Source organism: Mytilus californianus, unplaced genomic scaffold, assembly GCF_021869535.1.
Source record: "Mytilus californianus isolate M0D057914Y unplaced genomic scaffold, xbMytCali1.0.p SCAF_1, whole genome shotgun sequence".
NCBI classification, from domain to species: domain Eukaryota; kingdom Metazoa; phylum Mollusca; class Bivalvia; order Mytilida; family Mytilidae; genus Mytilus; species Mytilus californianus.
The window spans coordinates 73482725-73496311 of record NW_026262581.1 but is presented as its reverse complement, the minus strand read 5'-3'; positions in this window follow the sequence as shown (position 1 = coordinate 73496311).

Sequence of the window (13587 nt, the reverse complement as noted above, 5' to 3'; positions counted from 1 at the left end):
GGGTAATACATCAACATTAAGAGGAAAACAACGAAACAACAGAAACACTGAAGTGCAACAAAAAAAACCCGAAAAAACAACAATGCAACATACATAGGACCGACCGACTGCCACTGGATAATTTCAACCACAATTTTCATTTCTCACAATTGTATAGATATTTTAGAATAAAATAACTTCATTTTAACCATATTTATTCTTAATGTACATGTACTATCTTTATGTTAATATGCCAATGTCCAACCAATGCTTAACAGATGATTTACTAAAATTGTGCTCCTTTTTCTAAATGCCTAAAAATATTATGTGGCACATCTACATTGGAATTTTAATGCAAAAGCATGGCAAAATAGATTTTAAATAAAAGTGGTTCAAATGCATTCACATTTCTGTTTCTATTAAGCAACTTTACTACTTGTAACATTTAGCTGAAGTAAACATCAATATCAAAACTGCTTTGTTTTGTAAGATGTTGCCTACTTTTACAAAATATAATTGATGCTGATTGGTAGATTTGTGTTGTGACACATACACAGTAATTTCATCCTTGATACTAATAGCCATAACTAATGTATTGTTGATGGGGATTGCCAGTTTCCCTGCCAAAGGTCGGTGGTTCCTTGGGCACTCCGTGGGCCTAAACCAATAAAAACTGATCGCCACTAAATACTTTAGTAGCCAATAGTGCTGAAAATTGCGTCAAACACTAACAATTCATCAATCATCTTTATATTACAATGTATGTATATGTAAACTATTCAGGAAGTGTATGTATTGTTATTGCAAATAGCTAGAATTTCCATCTAAAAAAAAAATGTAAGTAAATATAATTGCGAAAGTCTCAATTTATTCCAAGAATTTCGTAGTTTCATAGGACTAAATACCTTGACCAGGCATAAAGAACATTTCAGAGGCTAGCTTATAATAATTTTCACTTCCTCAGTCAATGCAAGATGCAGTATAAGCAACCAAGAAAACATATAAATATTGAAATATTGAAATATCAAAGTTTTGCTCCAAAACATTCCCCTAAAAGCATGAATGACCTGTGTATTCTGTCCTTTAACATTTTTGCACTTTTAAGATTTGTGTTTTTCAACCTAATATCGACTACATACAAATTGTTTTAACAAAGAACAGCTAAAAAAGCTATCTTTTTGCAGATGGCGGTATTTTGGGCAACTGCATGGTTGTTATAATTGGCTGTTTACTTAACAAGAAGCGTAATTGCAGTAATCTAATTATGTCAAAAACATCCTCAGCACCAAATTAAGTATGTTATTTGGTTTTATGGTGAATAACAGTTGAATCACAGACAAAACAATTTGTTTTCATGCATTTTTGTCATTTTCAATGAAATTTCTGGAAAACGGCGCTATTTACTAATAATCCGACATTAATATTTCAAAATGTTTTTGAAAAATTACTATTAACATCTGTTCTAACAGATTTCTATATTTCCATACAAAATATTATAATTCAGAAGACAGAATATGCAAAAATGCTGACATCTTGTAAAATTAGAAGTTGTCTGTCCTTGACCTTTCGTTGTGATTTGACGGAAACTGCACCATACGAATTTTTGACGACCGGGCAAAAAAGATAGTACAAATGTTGTGCTTTCGAATGGTATACGATTTAGCCGTATGTTAGGTGGGTGCATTAAAAATAAAATTTTATGGTTAATGTCACTCGTCTATAAACTCAATGTAAGAAAACCGAAAAGGTGTAACAGATTTACAAAATTTGCACAGTAAATGAACGACAAGTATTCCGAATAAAACAACTTCAAACGCACACATACATGTAAAAAGAATCATTCATGGCATCTATTCCGTAATCCTTATAAATCCTAATATGGATTATTCAAATAAAATAAACATGCAAGGAAAGTGAGGAAATTAGCGCAAGCAATGTGGAGCATGATTTGTTTACCCTTCAAGAGCACCTGCAGGGGCCTACGGCCATACAATTTAAAAAAAAAATACAAAATTTATGCTCGAAATACCAAATCCAGTATTTTGAGTGGTTGATTTCTGAATCACTATATCGTTCTCAAATTGTTTATGTCTTCAAGGCAAGATATCACCCCGGTGTTGGTGGGGTTCGTGTTGCTCTTCTAAAGTTTTCTATGTTATGTTGTGTAGACTGCTGTTTGTCTTTTCTTCGTTTTTCGTTTTTAGCCATGGGTTGTCAGTTTGTCTTCAACTAATGAGTTTGAATAACTCTTTGACGCTCTTGGTCTTTAGTGTACCAGATGAATACGGATTGTGCATAATTCTTGTTTCGTTCTTTGATATCGCAAACGTTCGTCGATAATGTACCGAAGGGACTTTTTCATTGGGTCAGGAATTAAAATTGGGCGACTTGTGTGAGTATTTTCTGAGGTTTTCATCCATGTGAAAAAAACAATTTTTTTTACCCAGCTTAGAAATAAGAAAGTTCACAGCTCTAGTCCCATTTCGACGATATCATCGAAGCGCGTTAAAATCTCGTTTATAGCTTTGTCGTAGGGACCTTTGCTTGGGATGAAAAATTAACAAAGGTGCTAAATAATTGAGGATTTTCTTTCCTTCAGATTTTGAGTCCTTGTTGTGGTAAAACTATGCATTTATTCAGCTGAGAAATCCTCCTTTTTATAGCGACGTTCCTTTTGAAATACGGAATCGATAAATGGTCAATATAATCTGTTCTTGCATCAATTTGTTAGAAGCGTTTTAACACAGGGTAGATAGCAATTTAAAGTAAAACGTTTTCACTGTTATCGTTCCCGTGTTACAGATATTTTTTATTATTGTTATTTTAACTGCCAATGAATCAATTTATTTCAAATTCGTATACATAAATTACTCTTTGTACTGATTTCAGTTCTACATAAGAATGTTAAATTTTAAACCAACCACAAGGGCAAACACTTCCATACTTTGAAATAAGTAAGGGAACGACCATTTGGTATTGTGGGCGGGGGGAGGGGAGGGGTGGGGGATATGAGGATTGTTTCTGCATTGATCTTTTATTTTCATCTGTTGCTACGCATTCTTATTTTTTGTCCGCGATTTATTTTACTGATTTATTTTCAGTTCATACCAGGCCAAGTTATTCATTTTCAAAGTCCTCTTTGTCCCCTCCCCCCTCGAAAATCAAATAATTGTCCCTTCACAACATTAATGATGTTGAAATCTATTGATTACAATTTGGTAGTTAAAACATTTTACTTCAAAGTGTTTCGCCGTTCATTTACTACTGGTATATTCTGTCATTGGCTCAATTACAAATACTATATGCTTTGCATGTGCACGCAAGCATGGGAGGAACTACATTCTACAAATACACCAAGTAAGATTTTTTGATTACTCATTGCGTTATCATACAATTGATTAGTTTCTTGTCAAGGAATTTCAAAAAGGGGGAGAGCAATGGAAAGGATTCTTGTTAAACCGATAAGAGATGCACGCTGACAAAAAGCTTTATTTAAGCTTAATTAGATAATTCATTCCAGTCTTTTTCATAATCTAAATAAAAAATCATTCCGCTTTTTCAGCGGAAATATTCGTTTAATAAATATTTTGTTTATGCCATGCTCTATGCTCATTTTAATATGGGATAATATTTTTATATCGAGCGTTAAAGCCAACCCATGTTATAACATGTTCATATATGATAATGAGCATAGAAATTGAATGAAAGAACTATTTCGATTGTTATAGGAAAAACCAGAACTTTTGTACTTTGAAGCGGACCTATAATGCACGTTCGAAAGGCAACCAATTTGATTTGATTTTTTTTTAAGAAAAAACTTTCATGATTTTAAAAAGATGAATTGAAAGATTTATACTTACTTTTAGAATGATTTTATTTAATTTCCTAAGTGGCAACACCAAAAAAATGTCCTTTTATCTCTGACATTTACGCACGTGCACTACATGTTCTATTATAATTAGAAAATGGTTTTGTTTACAAAGCAACCCAGGAAAGAAGAGTGTCATATCAGAATAGCAGTTTTGCTTCATGTAATTGCAAGCTTTCGAATTTAAGGTATGATTGGTTTTGCGCGTTTTTTAGTATTGTTTCCTGGCTTAATTAACATTTTACGTATCATTTCTTTGCAAGCATGTATGGTTTTATACCTTTTTTCTTTCATTTATTTATTTCTCCGTGTAGTTATTACAGTGTTTGTATTGTCCAATTATGTGATTCTCTCGGGCTTTATATGATATTCTGCAGTTTTTGTAAGAATTTAATCTTTCTTGTTTGTGTTTATCATTTGACGAACATCATCTTCCTTCTGCATATAGTTGTCTCAAGTTTTAATTTAATGAAGTTTTTTTTTAGCAGAATTTAGTGTGGATAGGTTTTGTTAAAATATTCACAACGTTTTAAGCCAATTAAGCTTAGCATATTGTATTGACACATGTTTATTGTTCAAGACAGTATATTGACCACCAGATGTCTTATAATTGTATGTGACTTTACATTTCTATCTTATAGACGTCCACCCACAACCTCCGTTTGTTAATAATCAAATATAACAATTATTTCAAGATTTTTTTTCTGACTACATATATATAAATATAACAATTATACATTGACAGATGAATAACATGATGAAAAGACGACGAACCTTGATATAATTATAAGACTTGGTGGATAAGATCGTTTTAGTTGGTAAAGCAGTGAACCTAAGGCTGAATGAATATTTTTGTATTTAACTTTATACGACATTGGAATAATTGTAAACGTAGTAAAATGGTTCGTTCTAATTCAACGCCCGTTTATTCAATATTCGTATCCTTTTAGCTCACCCGGCCCAATGGGCCAAGTGAGCTTTTATCATCACTTGGAGTCCGTCGTCCGTCGTACGTTAACTTTACAAAAATCTTCTCCTCTGAAACTACTGGGCCAAATTTAAGCACACTTGGCCAAAATCATCATTATGGTATCTAGTTTAAGAAATGTGTCCGATGACCCCGCCTGCAAACCAACATGGCCGACATGGCTAAAAATAGAACATAGGGGTAAAATGCTTTTGGCTTATATCTCTGAAACTAAAGCATTTAGAGCAAATCTGACATGGAAAAAGAAATGTTCATCAGGTTAAGAACTATCTGCCCTGAAAATTTCAGACGAATCAGACAACCCGTTGTTGGGTTGCTGCCCCTGAATTGTTAATTTTAAGGAAATTTTGCAGTTTTTGGTCATTATCTTTAATATTATTATAGATTGATATAAACTGTAAACAGCAATAATGTTCAGCAAAGTAAGATCTACAAATAAGTCAACATGAATAAAATTGTCAATTGACCCCTAAAGGAGTTATTGCCCTTTATAGTCAATTTTTAACAATTTTTCGTAAATTTTTGTAATCTTTTACAAAAATCTTCTCCGCTTAATCTACTGGGCCAAATAGAATTAAACTTAGCCACAATTTTCAATAGGGTTTCTTGATTGAAAATTGTAACCGATGAACCTGCCATCCAACCAACATGGCCAACCATGGCTAAAAATAGTTGTTTACTATAGAAGTCTACAGGAAAATTGTAAAAAAAACAATTTCAAATGGTCACAACTTGAATACTAATTTTAATAATGATAAGGGGTTTTCAGTAACTATTGTAAGACTACAATGGAATGATATGATTTTTTCCAAGGGAGGGTGCAATTTTTTCAAGGGGGGGGGGGGGGGGGGGGTGCTTATAATTTCTGCATGAAATTTTCCATTTTCAGAATTGTTCAGTAACTTTTCTATAAACCATTATTATATCGTCTCTTTCAGCATACATATATTGGGTGTATGCCCCCCTGCCCAAATTTTTTTTGAAGGTCGTTCCCAAAAAATATTTAAAGGCATTTCCAGCATTATACAGGCCCTGGGTGAAATAAATTTTGGAGAGGAGGGGTATTCAATTGGTGTTCGTTTGGGAGACTTTCATGACAGCATCCTTTTGCAATATTTGTTAATTATCTTGAATATCATTATAGATTGAGATATACTGTAAATAGCAAAAATATCAAACAAAAAAAGACCTACATTACCAAAATCTTCAATTGACATTTTATTGGAGTTATTGTCCTTTATAGTCGTTTTCTGTAATTTATTGGTAATTTTTGTAAAAATTTTTTCAAAAATGTTCTGCTTTTAATTAAACTACTGGGCCAAATTAAATCAAACTTGGCCTCAATCATTATTAGGGTATCTAATACTATTTATTATGATTTTAACCGTATTTTACATGATTTCCAAAAGCACAGTAGATACAGGTGAGCGACACAGGCTCTTGGGAGCCTCTAGTAACAAGTAATTATTAATAGCGATTGGTTGAAAGTTGGTCAGGCAAAATGAAGAGGAAGTAATTCTTAGATCTTAATTTCTGGTGTTTCTTTTTCATTCTCTGAATGCAGATATATATGTGATAATCGTATTCGATGCATTAGAACTGAGATTTAAAATTGTACAATCATAACCGATGTTTTTACTTAATTTATAAACAACATCAGATATTGTTATTGTGTTCAAAGCTTATTAAGCAATGGTTTTTTTTATCCATACTGCAAATGTTTGCACCTGTCCTAAGTCAGGAGTCTGATTACAGTAGTTGTCGTCTGTTTATGTAGTTCATACGTGTTTCTCGTTTCTCGTTTTTATATAGATTAGACCGTTGGTTTTTCCGTTTGAATGGTTTAACACTAGTATTTTTTTGGGGACCTTTATAGCTTGCTGTTCGGTGTGAGCCAATGCTCCGTGTTGAAGGCCGTACCTTGACCTACAATCGTTTACTTTTATAAATTGTAACTTAATGGAGAGTTGTCTCATCGGCACTCATACCACATCTTCCTATATCTATTCATAGAATAAAACGTTTAGACTGACTACTTTAAAATGATTAAATTTCGTTTATGTTGTACTGAAATTACATTTATTTTAAAACAAAGCTGACAATTGAACATATGTTTCGGATACAATCATCCTATATATAATTACAGAGAATTTAATTATACCTAATTTCTTCCTTGTTAATAGTGGTGAATGTATGTGCTTCTTGGAGTGGGAGTTTGTGATGACTTTATAGATTCAGAGAAGACAAGCTTTAACAAACCAAGATAATAACTGTAATCGTATTTCCTGAAAATTGAAAAGAAGAAATATTTTTTTTAAAAAGCAACTTTAATACGCTATGATTTCAAAGTAAGATAATATAGCTAAAGAGAATAAATTTAAAATGAAATGTTATTTCCTTTTAGTATTAAGTGTATCCAATGTGGTACCTGCTATTTGACCAGTATGATCATGGTGATACTACATGTATGCATTAGGATAAATGAATGCTTGAAATACCTTGTTGGATGTCATTCATAGGTGAACTATTACAAAATAACATGTTTAACCCCGCCCATAATTCTCTATTAAGTAACGAGCCGCAAGTTAGATAATCACTGATGACGTATCTTACTTCAATCTTATATTTTACGTTATGGACACATTTAAAAAAAAAAAGAGACACAAAGATGTATTTTAAAAAAAGTAAACAGAATAATTTGGGAAAACATTAAATGTTTAGGTCATTAATGAAACAAATATAGTTTTTACGCTTCTGATTCTTATTATATACAGTCATGTTACATTCATAAAAGACACTAAGTTATATTTAAGGTCCTCAAAGCACCAATCTCATATGTTCTAGAGGTATATCATATACTATCCGGAAGCATTATATACATGTACGTATACGACCCTATTTTTTATATAAAAAAAAGTATGTTCTGTTACAAACGAGGTCCAAGGTCAAAGGTCTCATTTGAGAGTATCAGGGGCGGGAATTTTAACAAAACGGGCATATGCATAAAGGAATCCTCGATTGCTGAAACCTATTAATTGTAGTCAGTATCACATTGATATTTAGAACTATATTATCTGTCTAAAAGAGTCATTTTACTTATAATTTTACCAATTCAGCATGGTTTCTGTTAATTCACCATGTATATAAAAGTTAACTAAACAAGGCAGGCCGTGGCAGCAGACTTTGTGGTCACTGCTATTATCATAGATGCTATTTGCCAGGGAAAACAACAAAATTTCGTAACCTTGACTATAAAGAATAAGAATCAAAGCGTAACATTTATTTTGTTGAATTAATTATCTCCTCATTTTATGTTTATTCCCCAAATTAGTTTGTTTTCTTTCTTAGAATAGTTTTTATTCCCTTTTCAACAATTTGTTAAAAGCGTAAAATATATCATAGATCTTTACAAGATTAAAGTAAGGTACGTCATCTCAATGATTATTATTAATTTACATAATAAAGAATCATAAAAAATTATACAGTCAATGAATTATTATTACATTAAATTCGAACGAACAGTTCTAACGTTTACACTTATTCCAATGCCGCATAAAGTTAACATAAATAATTCGTCATCTTACAGTTAGTTGTTTTAACGACTAAAACGATCTTATTTACCAATTCTTATAATTATATCAAGGTTCATCGTCTTTACATCAAGCTATTCACCTGTTATTGTGTTATTGTATACTTAGCTTTTTATATTTATACATATGCAATCAGAAAAAAATGATTGTGAATATTATCAAAAGGTGGTTCCACGGTGTGTCTTTCCTGCGGTTGCTGGTGTCAATGTTTAAGTGTAATGTTGACTTTAAAATGTAAGTCCGTTAGTTAAATACTGAAGAAAAAAAAGAAAAAATTTAGCTACAGATATTATCTCTTATCCCTCAAACGTAAAAAGCTTCTTCCAATTTTTCATAAAATTCTATGAAGGTTTTATAAAGTACTTGATTTCTAACAAACTTTAACCTCAGACTGTATCTACATATTAACTGTAAAAACAAAAACTATGGACTTTTATCAATAAAATATGGAAAAAAACGAAAACAAAAATATTTTCATTAATTTTCTCTAGACATAAAAAAAGCATTTGTCTAAATTACATAAAACTCCACGAAGGTTTCACAAAACTAACGATGTTTAAAAAACATTTTAATCACAAACAAAACCTAAATGTTGACGCCTCCGACGGAATGTGGGATCGCTATATTTTGATCTCGCGACATAAATGTCGCAGGCTCGACACAAATAGAGAAATCACATTTTATGTAAATAAATACATACATGTATAGTACGTTCAATCATTATTTTACCTAGTACCTTAACCTTGTTTATTTTTCGCATTTATTGAGGCGTGTTAAACGTCCTTTTAACATCTAATTAATATCTTAAGGTTAAACCTTTATTTTAATCACATTTAAAGTTTATAATTATATACCATATAAGTAAGAAAGGACCAATTACAAAAGTATGTATTTTAACAACGAAATTAAATTAATATTCAGAAATATGCCCCAATCTGAAAATTAAATTCCAAGACATTGCATCCTTAAAGGGTCAAAATTCCATAATATTTGTCCATTCTATTCTTCAAAATAGTTTTGGAACCTCTGTGATCGATTGGTTTAAGTAGTTCAACTACTGTACCACTAGCCTGTCAACACTGAGATTGTGAGTTCGAGCCCCGCAGGTGACAGGTGTGTTCGACTCAAGTCTTAATTGATTAGGATTGCTAGTTTTTCTGACGAAGGTCGGTGGTTCTCTCTGGGAACTCCGTCTTCCTCCAACAATAATAATTGGCCGACACGAAATAGCCAATAGTGCTAACGTGGCGTTAAAACACAATAAATCAAAATTGCATTGAAATGACTGCGATTATAAGTAATGTTTTGCCATGTTTTAAATCGTTTGTTTATAAGTGTCATATTTTTTCACACTTTCAAAACGGTATATCTCCCGAAGTTAACAAGCATTGAAAACCAAACATTCCAAAAAGTTGTGCCTAATACGGCTAACGCCATCTATGCTTGGGGTAGAACATTAATATTGCTTCGAATATGTTAAGATATAAAACAGTAAATTTACAAAATTTGATCGTATAAATGATATTTTATGTTATTACAGAAGTTCTAACTACTTGGTTGGCTATAGCATCGGGGATGGAACGTCCTCTTGCAGTGGGATAAACCCAGTGGTTTTAAAAAGGTATACAAGCCGAGAGGTGTGTCTAACACAGTCTCATCAGTGACTCTAGAATAAAAACAGTTTGAAGGCCAAATATAGTACGAAGTCGAAGAGCATTGGCAACTAAATATTCCAAAAGAAAATTCTTAGTGTTCCAAATAATTCACCATTTGTAAAAACAGCAAATGTACAAAAAAAACCATCTCAGTGATATTTGATTTCAACGCAGAAGTGCTTACTATTGGACTGGTGATACCTTCGGGGACGATACGTTCGCTAGCATTTGCATTTAATCAGTAGTTGTAAAAACTCTGCAAAGATTGCTGGATTATTTGGTACACAAGACACGAATTCGTCTATTTAAACCCACCAGCAGTGCAAAATTCCAAATATTTGGAAGCAAAACCAAGTTCGAATTTGATGAGTATTGAAAACCAAAAGTGTATAAAAAATTTGCAAAATACGACTTAGGTCACATATGGCATGGGTAGACAAATCATAGAGTTTCAAAAAGTTCAATATTTTACAGTAATTCCCATATTTTGCTGGGGGCGCCAATTTTTTGCAACACAAAACTACACTCTCCCAATGTCAATTGGACAATTTTCATAACAACCTAGCAACCAAAGCTTCATAATTATTATGCCTAACAACTGTGCACACTTTCATATGTGTTCACTCGTTACTTTTGAGAACTCGTTTTTGCGCTTAAAAAAATGTTGAACAACGCCGGACAGTCAGACAAAATTAAAAGTATAGGACACCTACATCCTCGATACGGGGCGCTTATAATTCAAAGTTTGGTTACTTTGCGATCAGTTGAATTTATCAAATATGATTCTTAAGAAACAGGACGCCTGCTTCATTAATTTTCATGACATACCTCTTTCTATTGACAGTGTGGGACGGATAAGAACTACATTTTCTGACAAAAGTGAGGATTTCTATTTTCCCATTATATACATTATCATATTTTTGTATAGTTATTTCTCAGCAGCATTTTCGTATGCTCTTGATGTTTTTTTTTTCTAATCTTGCCAAAAAATGAAGATAGGATACTATAAATTTGATCTTTGATTTGGAGGATCTAGTCATATCCTCTTGGAACTCAGTATGACATTTTAGTGATACTTGACTTTTGTAAAAAAGAAAATAAGCAGTTAGAATTCAGTGTATTGGACCCTAGATTTTCTTTCACGTGAGTTCTACTCAGTTAAACAAAATCATTGAACCAACTCAATATATCTGACATATCTTAGACATGTGTAAAGATGAACAATAACAATAACAACAACAATTACAATGTAAACACAATTGGGTGTCTAAACATAAGGTCAATGCAGGTCCCGTAACTTTCAAAACGACTACGAAGAGACAATAAACCAACACCACCTCAACAAGAAAATAATAAAATCTACATTATGTCATCTACAAACGATAATGATACATGTGCATCACCCATCCGAATTGATCTGTCAGTTATCTACTATTCCCCTGTGCCTGTCGGTGTAAGCTTTCTTCAACACCCGTCCATATCATTTAGTTCAGACATTCACATGTTCACTGTCGCAACAAGACATTACACATATTGAATACATTTGAAAGAAATGCTTCACGGAGTGATTGACTATACCATCAAGGCTACAATAAATCAATATAAACAAGAAATTGATACACTGACTAAAGAAAATAAAAAACTGCGTGATGAATTAGATGCAGTAGAACAGTATAGTCGCCGGGACCGTCTACGCATTAACAGTAGGCAGGATGGTGGCAAGAATGAAACATCAGAGAAGACTACTAGGCTTGTCACGAAATTAGTGAAGTTTGTAGAACGTAATTTTCAAGAGAGAGACATACTTAGGTCACATAGAATAGACACCCCACGAAATGATACTGCAATTAGTCAAAACACAATAAAACCAAGACAAATTATGGCCAGATTAAGAGACCCAGCTATAAAGAAACGGATACTAAACTCTAAAAGGCATCTAAAAGAAAAGCGTACAACAAAAAGAATCCATATTAGCGAAGACTAACAAAACATCCACAATAATATTGCTTATAAATCAAGAAAGATAAAAATCGAACGCAATATCAAAGATACGTAGACAATCGACGAAAAGATTCTAGTCAAAGACAACCAATCTCTTTACATGTATGTATGTATATATCCGTCTTTAACGTAACCTTGCTTCCCAGGAAAAACCACAAAAACTTTACTAAAGAAAATTGATATAGAAACCAGTGTTACGGAGCAAGTGCAAGGCACGCCTCAGGATATTGATGCCGAACTTCATAAAAAAAATAATATATAAATATCAAATATTATAAAATATTGAAGTTTAGTGTTGAACGTCTGCGGCTAGAATGATTTTCAAACACAAAGAAAATCAAAAAACCCGCTTTCACCTCATTAACATCAGAATACTTATTGACACAATCCAAATGATTGGTCCACGTAACCACGTGTACAACTACACATAATAAAACCGCCAAAACATACCGTCCTTAAAAACGTTCCTTTTAGACAACATTTTCCCGCTATTCTCCGAAACGCGGAAAAATAAATGTCTCTCTTGAATGATTCAATGTTGCCATGGTAATTGTCTTTTCCTATTCATTTTTTTTCCGAATGTTTATACATGTATATCACTTAGTGTTTTTTATACCAATATCCGCAACTATGATGAACCATTCGGCCACGTCAATAAGTTGTTTTTTGGTACGCACAAATGCAACAAATAAAGGGTACATTAAGAAGTGTTTATATTACTTCGTTTTATGATATTTGGTACCACTTACTATATTAAGAGAAAATCATGATTAGTTGGTTATTATCGTTTCAGGCTCAGTATAAACAAATTATTCCATTTGTGGTTGATATTGCAGTTGCGTAGTGATAGAATTGCTGATGGAAATTTTTTTCTAAAAACAAATACCTAAAACACAGCGTACATATGTTTGGTTTTAGACCATACATGCGGGAAAAAAATCTAACAGTAGTATGAAATTAGTCTTTTTCATCATAATGAAACTGCTGTTTGTAATTTTTCACATTTGTAAATGATATGCTTGTATACTTTTGGTCGTGTTTAGCCTAACTAAAAGGATTACATAACACGCATTATCATAAGTTAATTGATCTTTCGAATATAACCCTTCCACGTTTGTTATCAATCTCTCGATAATGTTTCAGATAGTTTTTATTTTTTTGTTCACTAAGTATATTTACCAAAACACAAGCAATTATAGTAAAAAAACAAAACAATCATGCGTAACATTCATCAACAATGTCAAGGTGAAATTATGAAAAGTATGAAAAACTGTACAGTGTCATAATCTCAATAACCACTGTATATTGTTTAACCCCTCAAATCTCACCCAGTTTTCCCCTACATATCATGTACCTGTATATATCATAATCTTTCCTAGTTGTACTTTTTATTCATCACAGTCTTGTGCAGATTTGTTCTCTATTTTATATATATGTTTTTAAAAAAAAATTGCAGATAGATATATTCTTGATAATAAACCGCTCTCAATGCGACACGATCCCTGA